Below are 16,655 nucleotides of genomic sequence, written 5' to 3'. Positions count from 1 at the left end.
CTCTTTCAGAATATGATGAGCAGATTCTTTCTAGTTCTATTTTACCTTCAGCTTCTAAGGTATCAGGATAGTTTTACTTGGAAATTTCTTGAAAGATGATACCTAGGTTCTTTTTTCATCATTGCTTTAAGGTAGTTTAATAATTTTAAAATTATGTCTGATGAATTGATTTTCCAGGTCAGTTGTTTTTCCAATGATATATTTCACATTTTTTTCATTCTTTTGATTTTGTTTTATTGTTTTTGATGTCTTATAATCATTAGACTCCATTTGTCCAATTCTACTTTTTAAGGAATTATTTTCTTCAATGAGTTTTGGTATTCCCCACAAGTTGGCCAACTCTACCTTTTAAATAAGTTCTGTTCTTCAGTTAGTTATTGTATTTTTCCCCATTTGACCAATTTTGCTTTATAAGGAGATTTTCTCTCCAAGGGATTTTGTTTTCTTCTTCCTTTACCATTTGGCTAATTCCATTTGTTAAAGTGTTATTTTCATCAGTATTTCTGTGTCTCTTTTACAAAGCTGTTTACTCATTTTTTCATGATTTTCTTGCATCACTCTAATTTCACTGCCCCTGAAAATATCCTCTACCTCTTTTATTTGTTTTTTATAATCTTTTTGTTTTCTTTCAGGAATTTTATTTTTAAGATCAATTGGCATTTTTATTTGAGGCTTGCATTGTGGATATTTGTACCTTGTTGTCATCTGAATTTGTGTCTTGAACTTCCTTGTCACAATATCAACTTTCTAAGATCAGAAGAGGTCTAGAGGTCATGCTGCAGATTCATTTGCCCCAAAAGTCTGCTGTTGACTTGCTGGTATGTGGTCCACGCTAAATTGTACTTCACTCTTATTCCAGTGAGACAGACATTCCCTGCTGACTTTCTTTCTTTCTTTCTTTCTTTCTTTCTTTCTTTCTTTCTTTCTTTCTTTCTTTCTTTCTTTCTTTCTTTCTTTCTTTCTTTCTTTCTTTCTTTTTTTTTTTTTGGTGAGGCAATTGGGGTTAAGTGACTTGCCTGGGGTCACACAGCTAGTAATTGTTAAGTGTCTGAGGCCAGATTTGAACTCAGGTCCTCTTGAATCCAGGGCTGGTACTCTATCCAATGCACCACCTAGCTGCCCCCCCCTGCTGACTTTCTAAAGTTTTTTTGGGCTAGGAAATTATTTCACACCATCCCCCCCCCTTTTATTGGGTTCTGCTTCTTTGTAATTAATTTTGAGGCATTATTTTAAATTCTTTGGAGAGGTATTTCAGAGAGCTCAGACAAGTGTCTGCCTTTATCCTGTCATTTTGGTTCCACCCTATATACATTAGAGGTTCTTGAGAGAGTAGCTTATCTAGGATAGAACCTTTGGGACACATCCTAATTTACTGCATGAAAATCATATAATGATCCAGCAACAGGGGCTAAAATGGACTGTTTAGGTATATAGGAAACAGGAACGTCTCAGAAGCAAAGGGAAGAAGAACTGTGCATGATGAGGAGTGGTTGACAGTGTTTGAAGTTGCACAGTTCAAATAGAATGAAGGTTTTAAATAGATTTAGCAGGCAAGAGACCATTGTTAATTCATCAAAACTATTCATTTCAGACAAAAAGACAAGAAAGATGCCAGACTGTAAGGGGTCAAGAATTGATGGAAGGTGAAGAGATGGAGCAAGTCAGAATTAGAAGAAGAAAATATGTAGGATGATATAGCTCTAGGAAAAGGCAGGGGAAATAGTGGTCTTTTAAAATTATTTTATAAAGATTTTAGAGATATGGTAATATTTGCATGTAGCATAAGGGAACTAAAAAGAAGATGAATTCAATGGGTTCAGCAATGCAAACTTAGGGCTTGTCTTTGATAAGAAAAGCAGTCACCTCTTAAATAGAGACTATAGTATGAAGAAAAGAATTGGGGGGAATGTAGAAGAATTTTTAGGCATAGAATATAGGAGAAAATGGAGCTCATGTAAGATGTAGTTTATTTTGCTACTAAATTAAGAAGCAAATTAGAAGTTGTGGTATGAGAAAATAAGGAGAGGAAAGAAAATTTGGAATAGTCACAGCCAGAATTATGATAGACAATATCAGAAATTATTAAAAGGATTATTGTATACTACTGAGTGACAACTTGAGATTAAATAATAGAAATTAGAATTGGACTCACATGGCATGAGTTTTGTTCAATAACATGAGTAAGAATGAAGAAAGCAGATGTTAAGGATAATCCATAGGTATACTTTGATAGATTATGAGCAGCAAAAGGATAAAAGTAAAAGGGATTTCAAGATAGGAAATTATTTCCTATTCTAATTGTCCAACCATGGGATCAGGTAGAATGAAAAAAATGTAAACCCAGAGAAATGTTGGATTAGAATAAGCACAGGAAACATGAGAGATCAGTGAGGATTAAGTATAGTTTTAGAAGGACTAAACCAAATGAGAATATAAAGGGTTATGATTAGAACACCTTCTTCTCAAACCTTTCCCCCAATTAAGGCCTTTTCCAAAGTCTCATTACCACATGTGCATGACCCTGGATTCTTGAAGGTGGCATTAGCAGAGTGCAATCTCTGAAATACATGATTAAGCTGGGAAAAAAAAAATCCCAGAGATGTGTCATTATCTAAGGGCCAGGCTAGCTAAATTCAGAAAGGCTAATATACAGAAAGTTGGTCACTAAATGATATTTTTGGTCATGGATCCTGAAACTAGTTATTAAGGCATAAAAGAGTTGAATATAGGGAAATTACTCATATCAATAAAGTTGTTGAAACCTTTCAATCCTATGCTTCTAATGACAAAGTTCACCAGTAGGTATCCCTTTGTAGGTATCCTTTACCCTGTGCCCCCATTTTCCAGCTCATTTTATATTGTTGTCTTTCTTCATTGTAATATAAGGTCCTCGAAATCAGGAATCACCTTTCTTTTTTTCACCTTATCTTTGTATCCTCAGTGCTTAACAAAATGCCTGACACATGGAACTGCTTAATAAATTATTTTTATTATAATTTAATTTTTCTTATGCATGATTTTATCTGTCAATACCCTCCACACAATAGTTGATGCAACTTGGTGGCATTTCTGTTCTTTTAGTTTCGTAAAAAGGATCAATATACCTCTTGAGCTTAAATCTGTTTTTCTTTCTTACTACATTGCCATTTCATCTCCTTTTCAGGTACTACTCATACTTCAACATATCAATGGCATTCCTTTCAATTGAAGTCATTAATTGTAATCATTCACCTTTATGTGACTTTTTAAGGATTATAAAATCCTTTACATACAAATTATGGCCCTCAATCCTCATAACAACCCTGTGGGAAAGAAACTATCATTATTCTTATTTTACAGATGAGGAAACTGAGGCTTAGAGAGGTTAAATGATTTTCCTAGGTGCAAAAAAATAGTATTTGTCCAAGGTGGATATGAGGCCAAGTTAGGGCAAGTCCAGCATAGCAGCTATAATACATTGCTTGTAACATGCTGTAGATCACTTTCTTTTACCATGTGCCTATCTGTGGATTTGGGGGTAATTTAGAATTTTACATCTGAGGTCATAGTGTTTGTTACATGAGACATTTAACAACATTTGACAAGATTATCAGAAGAACACTTAGGAAAAGGAAATGAAATTCGCATTAGTGAGATATTTGAGACACTAGAAAGCATGACATGATTTCCCAAATGCTGTTCATCTCTGCCCTCTTCTTCCTTTTTGGTTTCAGACCAAGTTTAACATCTGACTTCAATGCTTGACCAAAATATAAGTATTGATGGTCTGATTTCCTCATCTAGTCAATATGCCTTTTTATATAGATTATTTTTAAAATGCACATAATCAGATGAATATCTTTTTTTCACAGTGCTATGGATTACTATGGATTTCACTGAGGCTTTCATAGATAGACATGTGAATCAGGGTATTTGGAGAAACCCATCATAATTAGGAAGTGTTATTTTTATTTGATCCTTTCATAGGACATTATTCATGGTACAAGATGAATAACTATAACAAATACAACTCCCCATTTAACTCCTCATTTAATGACAATTTTCAGTGGATTCTTAAAGAAAATTATGATTTTGACATGGCATTCATATCTATCATTGTAGTGTGGTATAGTAGCAATTGATTTGGGGAATTCAGAAGGATAAATCATGAAGGTGATCAATCATAGGCTATGAAAACAAAAGAGGGAGATCAGAACAGGGGTGGCAAAATAGGAGAATAGAGAGGGATAGATAAAAGTGGAGAGAAAACTAGGATTCAGCAGTCAGAGGACGTGGGTTCAAATATAAACTCTGCAACTACTGGTGCGACTTTGGTCAAATCACTAAACTTGCTAGGTTTCATCTGTAAAATAAGTGTAAAATAAAATTTAGATAATATGTAAACTATATAATTATAACAATTATATAATATATATGAATTATATAATTATATATGTATAAATTAGAATCACTCTGAGGAAAGTCTTCAAAGCTACATTTTACCAAATTAAATAAAACAAACAACTTCCTTTAAAATCAATAAACTATATGTACAGTGCAATCTCACATACTCTACATTTCTCAAACAGTAGTATCACCATGAAATTGTACTCTGCTATAGAAAACCATTATAGTAACTTGTCTGCTCCTTTCTTGTGTTTTCTTTAAATCTGTTTCTGGTGTGTACTGATACAAGCTAGTTAAACTAGATTCCTTCTCTTTTAGGGAGTTGAGAGGACATGAAGATAGAAACACCTGTGTGATGGCAGATGATGAATCCTTGGGAGAAGCTTTTGAAACCAAAGGAAGTTTTAGCAGCTCTTTTCTTTATTCTCATTTGGCCTAGTCATGATGTTTGTGTTCACAGGTGGCTAGGACTTGCTTATCATAAATTGTGAAAGTCTCTAGATTCCTTTATCCTCCTGGGCTAGAGATATTAGTCCTAAAAGCCTTGACCATTTTGTTTTCCTTTTTGAGCAAGATTAGCTTCCTAAATTGTAATTATGCAAATGGATTGCTTTCTTAATATCGGAACAAGAATATAACCCAATGGTGACAATAAAATAAAGCTCCATGTGTCTTTGTGTCCTTTGTGTATCCTAGTAGTTTTTGTGCTATCAATAAAATCCAAGGTAAGAGTAAATGATTTTCTTCCTCAGAATCTTGAACTTTGTATTGTCATTATGATTGTGACCATAGTCATTATAGTTTTATTGAGATGAAGAAGCAGGCATCATGGTTGTAGTGACTAATGTCTTCTCAGTAATTTTTTTTTCAAGCAAATAATCATTTATGATGTTTCCCAGATTTTTATAATCTCTTCTTTAGATATTTTGTGAACTAAGTGATTTTAAAATTGCATTTTCTCCAACAGATTTGTTTTATCTGTATGAAACTTGTAAGATGCAACTACTATTTCTGACTTCATCTTGAGAATTTCTACTATCACTTTATTATACAGGGCTTTGGCTTTGAGGAGATCTTATCCAAACACGTTTCCATTATTTTTTGCCAATGAGACTTGACTACTCAAAACATCACTAAACTGATTCCATTTTGTGTGTTGCCCCTGTTTCATCTACATAATCTCTTAGAACAAATTACAGTGATGAGTCAAAACAATAACCCAGTCCCTCTGAGTCCTAAATCTTTCCTTCCTCTGCCCCTGGTAATATAGTACCCAATTTTAACACGGTTCCTTCTAGATACTATAAACTTTTTTATATATATAATATTGATGTAGTCTAGATTTCAAATCCTTTTCATATAGGTGAAGGATGAGTGATGAACTGTGATGTAGTACTTAGTCTTGCCTTTTAATATTTGATAAGGAATTTTTTATCCATCACATTGAAAGTGCCAAGAATATTATGGAAGGAATTGTTTTGCCATACAGTATTTGTAGTAGAAATAGTTTTTACTCTCAAAGATTGCTTAACTTAGTTTTCCATGGGACCCCTGGCTCTCATCTTTGTTCATTTTTTCCTGCCATGACATTTCTACTATGCTGTTTTATATTCTCCCCTGGCCTGTCAACTGCTTAGCCTGTTTACCATTTGTAGTTTATCTTTTCCCCTTTGTCTCTCACTTATTCTTTGCAATTTCCATCCTAGCTACCCCTAATGGCCTGTCTGACATATTTTCTCTCCTCATGAGAAGTTCTTTCACCCACAACTCAAGTCTCTACCTTTCCCCTTATCTATTGCTCATATCCTATCGACTCTGCCCCACCCATCTTTTGCCACCTACCTGAAACCATTTTTCTTTACCTTACCCCTGCTTGTTTTTGTTGTTGAATCTTTTCAGTCATGTCTGACTCTTCATGAGTCCACTTAGGGTTTTCTTAGAAAAGATACTGGAGTAGTTTGCCATTTCCTTCTACAGATCATTTTACAGCTGAAGAAACTGAGTCAAACAGGCTCCCACAGGCCTACAGGTAGTAAGCGTCATAGGCCAAATTTGAATTCAGGAAGATGAATCTTCCTAATTCCAGTCATGGCACTAAATTCGTTGTTCCAGATAGCTATTTCCTCCCTTTTTTTCATTTCTGTTTCTTGCTCCTCTTACTGCTTTCCTATCATTTCCTATTGATTTCCGTATTTTTATATCCTATCTCCTCTACTGTCTTCCTGTGTACTTCATCATCTATACTTTCTTCTTTACCACTTCTTCCTGATTTCCTATGGTCTTGTCATAGTTTCCAGTTGTTTCTAGCATTGATCTAGAATATTGCTGTGAATAGTCTATTTGAATTCATTACCTGTGTTTAGTAACACATGGGGTTCAATTTTGAATTTCCTGGACAGGCAAAATTAAGCTTTAATACTGGAATATTTCCAGGACCCAAGATTTCATTAGGATCAATACTCCTTCCACGTATACAGATTGCAGTCCTTCAATGCCTTCTTAGACAGCTTAGTAATGTGCTATGATAATAATTAACAAACTAAATAGATAGATAGAGACATTCAGAGAGAGAGAGAGAGAGAGAGAGAGAGAGAGAGAGAGAGAGAGAGAGAGAGAGAGAAAGAGAGAGAAAATCTGATGGCTAACCCTCTGATGATGAATTACTCTTACTCTTACTACAGACAATTATTTTTTCTAAATGTCATACAATGCAAATGTGACAAGTAGAGAAAATATCTTCACCTTGAAATCTTCACTCTCATATATGAATATCCAAAATTTTTCTTCTTCCCTGTAATTCATATGGCATTCACCTCCAGTAGGCTTAGCACCCTGCCTCTTGATTGTTATTATTTTAAATAGCATCACATTTTTCTAATCTTATATAGCCCCAGGGAAAGACAGGTCTGTTGTCTGAGAACCAGCTTATTTAAATTAAGATATGATCATCAGCCACCTGGGTAGAGGGGATGATTACTTTGGCCACAGCTCCACTTAAAGACCATCTACCAAGTCACAGACTTATTGCAAGCTGTCAGCTTTGAAGTGCTTCACTATTCTAATCTAAGAGAAAAAAACATTTCACTTATATATTATATTTAGTGAGCTTAGAAGTAGGAACATGTTTATGAATAGCTTCTAATAAGGCTATGTCTACATATATAAACTTTTCTCCTTTTGCATGACTGGATTGTTTCAAATTCAATCATTAACCAGCCAATTCGGTAAAAAGTGTTTAATTGTTTATATAGGAGGAGACAGAATCAGTTCCATGCATCACCTAGGAGCTCTAATGGATGTCAGAACAATTGATTAAGAAAAATCAGATTATCTGATTTCCCCCCGTAAATGTAGCTAGCTGTTGTTATCTCCTCTACCAAGGACATAGAGATCTGGGAGGTGAAGTTCTACTTGACAGAATGGAATTCTTTGGCTTGTTATGACCCTACTCTCCATCCTCATCTCCACTTTCTGGCATGCCTTGCATCCTTCAAGTCCTGCCTATAATCTGATCTTCTACAGTAAGCGTTTCCCAATCCCTCTTAATTCTAGTGCCTTCGTTATGTTTATTATTCACAATTTAATCTATATAACTTGTTTGGACATAGTCATTTGCCTGTTGTATTCCCCATTAAATTGTGAGGTTCTCAAGGGCAGGAACTATGTTTTAATTGTCTTTTTATTATCAGCACTTAGCCCAGTGCCTGACTTATAGTATGCACTTAATAGATGCTTATTTAATGACTAAGACTCAAAGAGAAACCATTGTTTCTCTTCTTCTGATGTAGAAGCTATGGTGAGAGGCTATGAGAAATGAGCAATCATATGGAATTCAGATGAGGTTGGAACAGGAGAGAGGAGAAAGGCAAGCAACCTTGGCCATATCTGATGAAACCACAGTAGTCCTAAAGCACAGACATGGTATGTTGAAAAGAGAAAGACTGATGAGAAAAGTATGAGTAGGAGAGGAAATAGATGCTGGTAAGATGAGGTAAAAGGGGGCAGCTGGCCACAGTTGGGGTTGAGTATGACTGGGCTCAGCTGTGACCACTGCTTTCCTAGACTGAGACCAGATGGGACATCTGAAGCCACAACAAGAGGCCTGTCAATCACTGGTGAACTTCATTCCCAGTGTGAATTCAAGCAGACAATGAAGTGTGCCCCACCCCCACCCCTACTTCTATTTGAAAGGGTAAATATTTAATTCAAAGTTTCCAAAGTTCCTTTTCCCCTTCTCTTAAGTTTGTTCATAATTCCTGATTATTCTATTACATTAACATAAGTTTATATAAAAACATGGTTGATTATAACTTTTTTCCATTGGCATGTTTCAATATTTATGAGAAGAGAGTTTCAAAAGGAAGTCTAGAATGTGGCATTGAGGAGCAAGAAACATTCCGATTTCACCTCTGGGCCTAACTAGCTGTTATAAAGGCATAAGGGAATCATTGTTAAATCAGGAAAACTAATTGGTGGCTCAGAAATTACATGAAGAAGAAATATATAGATTTTTTTTAATTTAAAATTCTATCACAAAGTGGGTTAAGTTGGGTGTGGGCTTTTGTCCTTATACGAAAGTGAGATGATCACTATTGCTGTTTGATAGAACCATGTGCTTTAGAATTATACTTTCTTCCCCATTGCATCCCATCCCTCTTTCCCAATGCATATGCAGAAAAATCTCTTTGCATGATGTAAGGGCAGTCCTGCAAGAATAGGTTAGGAACTGTGAGCAAAGAAAGGGAGCTTCTGGACTGTCAGTAATGTTTGTGTCCCCAAAGGTGTAGACCAGAGGAAGGAGTGTGTACCTATTACTTTCATTTTTACTTTCAACCTAACAAACCTTCTAGCTCCAGGACATATGAAGGCTATGTAAGTATAGGGGTAGTTTAGGGGGATGAATAGAAAGTATTCTTCTCATTGAAGAAGTCAGACAAATGTTACCTAGTACTTTGTCTCTCCTCAGTTCTTTTCTGAAATAGTCACCTCCTTTCTTCCACACCATCACCTAGCCTTGTTGTTGTTCAGTTGTTTTCAGTCGTGTTCAACTCTTCATGACTCCATTTGGTGTGGGTTGTTTTGTTTAGTTTTGTTGGCAGATACTGGAGTGTGATCTCCTACTGCTCAATTTACAGATAAGGAAACTAAGGTAAATAAGCATTTTATACCCAGATATCTATGTATGGATGTACACACAGAAATAAACAAACATGTGTATGTGTGCGTCTATCTTTTGTTCAAAATTATTTTCCAATATAACTTTCCCCTACTGAGCTTTCTTTGTGACAAAGAAAATTTAAAAATATGACCGAGTAAGAAAGTGACCATATCTAATAGCGCATGTAAATATCCCACCCCCATATTCCTTAACCTCTTTTCTGAGAGCAAGAATATATGCTTCATTTTCTGTTTACTAGGATTAAGATTGATCATTTCCTTTAACCCAGGTAGATCGCTGTACAGCGTTGTTTTGTTTGACTTATTGTAGCCATTATGTATATTTCTGGATGTTTCTGTTTTCTTTCTTCTCAATCAATTCTTAGAGCTTTTCATGTTTGTTTTTTGTGGGTTCATATTTGTCTTTCTTTATAATGTAATAATATTCCATTATATCATATGCCACAATTGATTCAAGCACTTTCAATCAGTGGATGACTATTTTGTTTCCAATGTTTTGATCTCTGCCAAGTTGATGGATAGTAGCTAAAACATTCAGTTTGCTTTAGTTAGGATTTTTCTTATTATTATTTATAGCATTATTTCATATTATCACTGATTGTTTCTGTTTCTTCCTTTTAAAATGATTTGCTCATATCTTTTGAAAACATTGTGTGGGGAATATATTTTGTTCTTTTTACACTTACATTAGTCCCATGTTTATAATATGGATATAAGATTTTAATCAGAATTACTTGATGCAAAGAATTTTGTCCCCTCCAAATAAGGCGGAGTAGATTTTTATCTTCATTCTGGGTTTGTTGATTTTGTTCATGCAAATGTTGGCCTTTATCCCTTATGATCACTTGCTTTATTAGGAATTCCCTACCAGTCATAAATATGAAAGATATTTCTCATTATATTTTAAAATATTGTGCCCTTTAAAATTATGACATCATTTTGGATCTTAATTTAGTATTTAATGTGAAACAATTATCTAAACTTTTTTTTTTTTTGCCAAACTCTTTTTTAAATTTTTCCAAGAGGTGTTATTGGAAAATCAGTTCTTAATCAAGTATTTCATGTTCTTGGCTTTAAATAATACTGAGCTACTGTGTTCAATTGCTTCTGGGTTTTGTTACTTAGTCTCTTCTACTGATTGGCTTTTCTATTTATAAATCAAAATATAGTTTGGTGTGATTAAAATTTTATAAAATTTAGTTTGAGATCTTATAATTCCATGTTTTATCCCTACACACTTGAGATCTTAATTGATGTAACAATAAATCTGTAAATTAATTTAGATTGCAACATTTTCTACATCTAGTGACAAATCTGGGGCTCTTCATGTTAATATATATATATATATATATATATATATATATATATTCAATTTGGTAAAACTTTAATTATTCAAGAAGGTTCTAAAAAGAGACAATGAATAATTTTCACTAGTCTCTTGAAAAAAAAATCTCTTTTTTATCGTGTTGAATCTTGTTGCCTACTAACATTTACCAATATGAAACCCTCAGGACTCCAATTTTATCTTCTCTACTTTCCATGATTTTTAATCCCCCAAATTATTTCTATTATGATCATGGAGGCTTTGACCAGATATAAAAACCATTTCATTTTCTTGTTGTACTCTCTATTCACTGTTTTACTGGCTCATAGTAAGTATGAGATCAAAGAACTTGGATGAGGTTCCAAATTTTTCCATCTATAAATCCACAGCTCAATATTGTCTACTGTCAGGTGCTTCCTGGCACCATTCACGCTCATCTTACAAAACACATCCAGTGACAAAAGACAAACAAGCAGAAGACAGGCTTTTTTATAATTTCAGTGTTCTAATAATTTTCCATTCTTGATGTTTAACTACAATTGATATCAAAAAGCATTGACTTTTCAACTGGTACTTCTTTTTTTTTTTCTGACAGAAGGATGCCTACAGATATCCCTTTTCTGGGCACAGTCACTACTTTGTTTTCTGTCTCATAAAGGCCTTCTTTGTTATGAATAGATGCTTTTTGGATCGAGTTCAGGTCTGAGTTGCTTTCAGAAAATTACAGCCATTTTGGCTGTCACCCTATGGGTATTGGCATAGTCTAATGATGGTGTTGTACATGGGTAACTCATATTTTCCATGACTAAGGCGTCTGTAATCTAACTAAATGTTTTTTAAAAACATCCTGTTATCCTCATCTTAGAGAACTAAAATGTGGGTCCTGCAAAACTGATCTTTTTATATTTTTCTCCTAATATTTATATACTTGAATATATTAACTTCATCAATTACATACTCAATAATTTGGGAGTTTATCTTTACTAATTTTTATTTGCTCTTTCCTCATTCCTTTTGCATTTATATATGCTGCATTTTCACAGGAAAATATATATACAAATATGTAGCTAAATATATATTTATGCATCTGCTTCATCTCCCTCATATTTCATGGATCTGGTCTGTTGCCTCTAGAATAAAATACAAACTTCTCAGGTTGTCTCTAATGGAATCCACAATTTAATTTCTTCCTGCATTGTGAGACATTTTACATTAATCTCATTTGCATGGCCTATATTGCACTTTATTTGAGCAGCTATATTTTTACTAAACTCAACTTTCCATCTCCTGCCCCTATATGTTCTTACACTGTCCTTCATTCTTGGAATGTAGTCCCTCTCCTTCTCCACCTTTCAAAGGATTATTTTTTTTCTTTATGTTACAACTAAGATGCTACCTCTTCTGTGAATGAAAAGTGATTCCCTTAAATGTTATTGTTCTCCCCATCACTAAATTAATTTCTACAAAACTTTTAAACTGCTTGAGGAAAGAGAATGTTTTGTTTCAGGCATTGTTTCCCTAGACTAACACAATGCTTTCTCCATAATAGATGCACAAAAAATATTTATTGTATGGAATTAAATTGAACCTGTGATTTTGTTGGTATGATCAAAATTTCTCTAGGCTTAGTAGATTGATTTTGGATATTAGCTTGACCAGAAAATTAATCACCCTATGGCTAAGCAGAAGATGAGTCTCTCTAAACATTTTTTAGGAGGGGGGGGCAATGAGGGTTAAGTGACTTGCTCAGGGTCACACAGCTAGTAAGTGTCAAGTGTCTGAGGCCAGATTTGAATTCAGGGCAGGTGCTTTATCCACTGTGCCACCTAGCTTCCCCCAAGAGTAAGACTTTAAATGAACATACATGTACATATTGAATCTATATATCTTTATTATACATACATGCATGCATACATAAATACATATATCCATCCACACATCCATCCATACACACATACACACACATACATACATATAAAGTTTTTTGTATAATAGTAATCTCTATTAAATTCACTTATTCTCTTCCAGGATTCACTCTAAGATATCAGGGCTATTACCACTGTTCCAGATATATTACCCTTCATTTTTTATCACAGTCCCAATGTATAATGACTTTTTACTCAATATTATCCTCTACCCTTGAATGACTTGCTCCCTTACTATTGTCACTGATGTCTTGCCTCAATCCTAACCTAGATTACTTCCACTATAGGCCTCTTCCATTGCCACTCATGTGCCACAGAAAAAAGCGAGAGTAAGTCATAGAACACTGACTGAATCCAATGCAAATTAGGTGACTTCAGCTCAGCTTTTACTACAGGAAAACATTCATTCCTGTTGCTCTTCCCTAATTGATTTTCTATCCTATTCTCCATCATAACTATTTCAAGCATTATTATTTTTCTTTCTTTTCTTTTCTTTTTTTTTGATCCTCAAGTCTATACAATACCCTTCCTTCCAAATGTCTTACCTAAAACTTTATAGGAAAAAAAATTCAAAAGCATTCACCCTCAAGCTTTCTCTTCTTCCCTCTTTATTTCATAACTCTTTATGCATACCTCACCATCTCATGATATCATTTATAGCTATGTTCTCTTTTACTCTAGTCTCTGATGAAGAGTTCCTTCTGTTCCTTCCTTTCAACATGGCAAAAACTTCTCTATTTTCCATGATCCCATTCCCTCTAAGTTTTTCCAGCATATTTACCTAGTAACATTCTCTCTCTGTCTCTGTTGCTCTCTCTGTCTCTCTATCTCTGTGTCTCTCTCACTCTTGCTTTTTCTCTCACTTTTGCTCTCTCTCTTCCTCTTTCCTTCAGCTTTTCCCTAGTTATAAAGCCCCTCCCTATTGTTTAAAAATACAAGTTTCTTCATCCTTAAAAAAAGAACCTCACTAAGTCCCACTATCCTTGACAATTATTGTTCTATATATCTTCTTACATTTTTTTATTCCAACTGAGATACCAGGAAGCTGCTTCAATGGAGAGACAATGTGTGCATTTTAGCCTCCAGGTCAATAAAGGCTTGGGAAAAACTCCCTGGCACTGTAGGAAATAACTTGCTTAACCTACATGAAGATAGAAGAGAAGTTAACTCTGGTAGATATTGATGCTATCACAAAAGAGTTGACGAATCAGCTCTCTATGTATGCACACACAGAACCCCCACTTGTCAGGGCAAAGATCAGAAAAACAAGAAAAGAATTATAATGAAAAAGATATGACATATAATTGAAACAGCTCAATATCAAACTATTTAAATAAGCAATTACAATGAAAAATGGGAAATTGACAAGAGAAATTACAGTGAAACCAATTATATTAACAGAAGCAAATCTATTGCCAAAATAATAAGATAAAAAATGGCCAGAAAGTACTCTAATAAGGAAACATGTGATTTACTTGTCAAGTAGAGAGAGTTAGTGGTCAAAAACAATGGTGATTTAGAATGTAATATTTTTGGTAAAAAAAATTACAAAGAAAGATTGTGCATGATAACAAGTAGTATTGTCTCATCAAACAGAGACAAGGAGTGGAAAGTAAAACTAGGTTAAAGAAATTCTGGCGAGAGATTCAACTTTTTAAAATAATGGTAATACTAGGGTATATGAGAACCAAATTTTTTTAAAAGTTGGTAGAATAAAAATGGAACATTCTAAATCTTATTAAAACAAGCTGTTTTTGATCACCATATTTTGACCCTAACATGAGCATCTTGGATGTGATCATGTGGGAGATAGAAATCATAGAAAAGAGAATAAAGATGGGAAAAGTAGCCAAACTATATAGAATACATAAAGGAAAAATATACAAGAAGTAATATTATTATGAGTTTTGTTTGGGAACCCTTATTCAAAGTATCTCACGGAGCAAAAGATTCCAAAAACTTATTATCTTATTAATTAAAAAACAAAAACAAAAACAAAACAAAAGATGACAATGGAGAAAACATCAACTTCCAATAACCTATATGCCTTCTCTCTCAATTATAAGACAACTTTATGAGACTCACCTATTCAAAAATCTACTACATCCTCAATGAAGCTGTTGTTAGGAAAGCAAAAATTGCACTAGAATCAACAATTTACCACATCATCAATCTCAAAATTGACTCAAATATGTAGAAAATATATGATCTAATTCTTTTTTTTTTGAAAGGCAATTGGGGTTAAGTGACTTGCCCAGGGTCACACAGCTAGTAAGTGTTAAGTGTCTGAGGCCAGATTTAAACTCAGGTCCTCCTGAATACAGGGCCGGTGCTTTATCCACTGTGCCACCTAGCTGCCCCATATGATCTAATTCTAATTAACATTTGTTGAATGTTAAAAATAATGATTCAGAAGTATGGAACAATGTTTTAATGTTTTTATTTCCAATGAGGTACTTCCTATCCATATGTCAAGCTCAGTCAAGGTACCTTGAAAATGGTAACACAAATAATCTTATTCCATGATGTTATGATTGTATAGATGAGGAGTAGGATAATTCAGGGATCTGTGTGCTCATTAAAATTGATCACCATTATGATGGAGAAAAAAAAGCATAGAGTGAGAGTTGAAGAGGAATTCTCTGTGGCTGGTTCTCCATATGTGCCTATGTGGATTACATTAGGTTGGTTGCATCAGACCCAAAGACACTGCAAAGTATCCTTAAAGAGAAATGAAACTATTCAAAAGAATTTGACCTGAATATTCATGCATCAAAGAATGAATGTTTGAAGAACACCTGTGTTCAATATTAAAACATGTTTTTACATAGATAACTTATAGAATTTTAGTAAATTGCAAATCTTCTTTAATGATACCAAGCTTCCCTTGGAAACAAAGGTACATCTTTTTAATATGAATATTCTATAATGTTCCTGCATATAAGTATAACATGGAATAAAGCAGTCTCTGAAGAATTAAAACTGAAGATAACAAAGAGAGCAATGGTGAGACAAATGGTAAGAATGAGCAACCTCTACTATATTAATAATGAGGACATTCAAAAGAGATAAGGAGTAAAAGATGTAATAAAACAAATATAGGAAAAGATGAGTTTTTCATACCTTGAGATTTTATCATAAGGACAGCTGGGTGGCAGGACAACTAGGTGGTGCAGTGGATAAAGCACTGGCCCTGGATTCAGGAGGACCTGAGTTCAAATGTGACCCCAGACACTTGACACTGACTAGCTGTGTGACCCGGAGCAAGTCACTTAACCCTCATTGCCCTGCCACCTCGCCCCCCCCACCCCCGAAGAAAAGAAAAGAAATGAAAAGAAAAGAAAAATTGAAAAAAAGAAAAAAGAGAGAGATTATAACATAACAGGCAGATAGAGTGTTCCATTTGTGCCCTTGTAATTGCAGGAGAAATCAAAAAAGGCCTCCAGTAGATTGGAAACTACTGTGGTGAACTTATGGGAAGATGTAGATAACAGTCATACAGGATGGACAGGCATGGAAGGGGTTTGAGCTACTTCCTTGGAAAGAATATTGATATTCATGAGATCAAAGATCCATTTGAGTACATAAGTATTCCAAGTTACTAACACAGTGCCAGATACATAGCTGAATACACACTTTTTGTTGTTGTTGTTGTTGTTGTTTTGTAAGGCAATTGGGGTTAAGTGACTTGCCCAGAGTCACACAGCTAGTAAGTGTTAAGTGTCTGAGGTCGGATTTGAACTCAGGTCCTCCTGAATCCAGGGCTGGTGCTCTATCCATTGCACCCCTAGCTGCCCCTGAATGCACACTTATTGATTGATAAGAGGAACAGTAGTGTCTGT

The sequence above is a fragment of the Dromiciops gliroides genome, chromosome 6 (assembly GCF_019393635.1).
Source record: "Dromiciops gliroides isolate mDroGli1 chromosome 6, mDroGli1.pri, whole genome shotgun sequence".
In the NCBI taxonomy this organism is placed as follows: domain Eukaryota; kingdom Metazoa; phylum Chordata; class Mammalia; order Microbiotheria; family Microbiotheriidae; genus Dromiciops; species Dromiciops gliroides.
The sequence above is the reverse complement of the archived record's forward strand: the minus strand, read 5'-3'. Positions refer to the sequence as shown.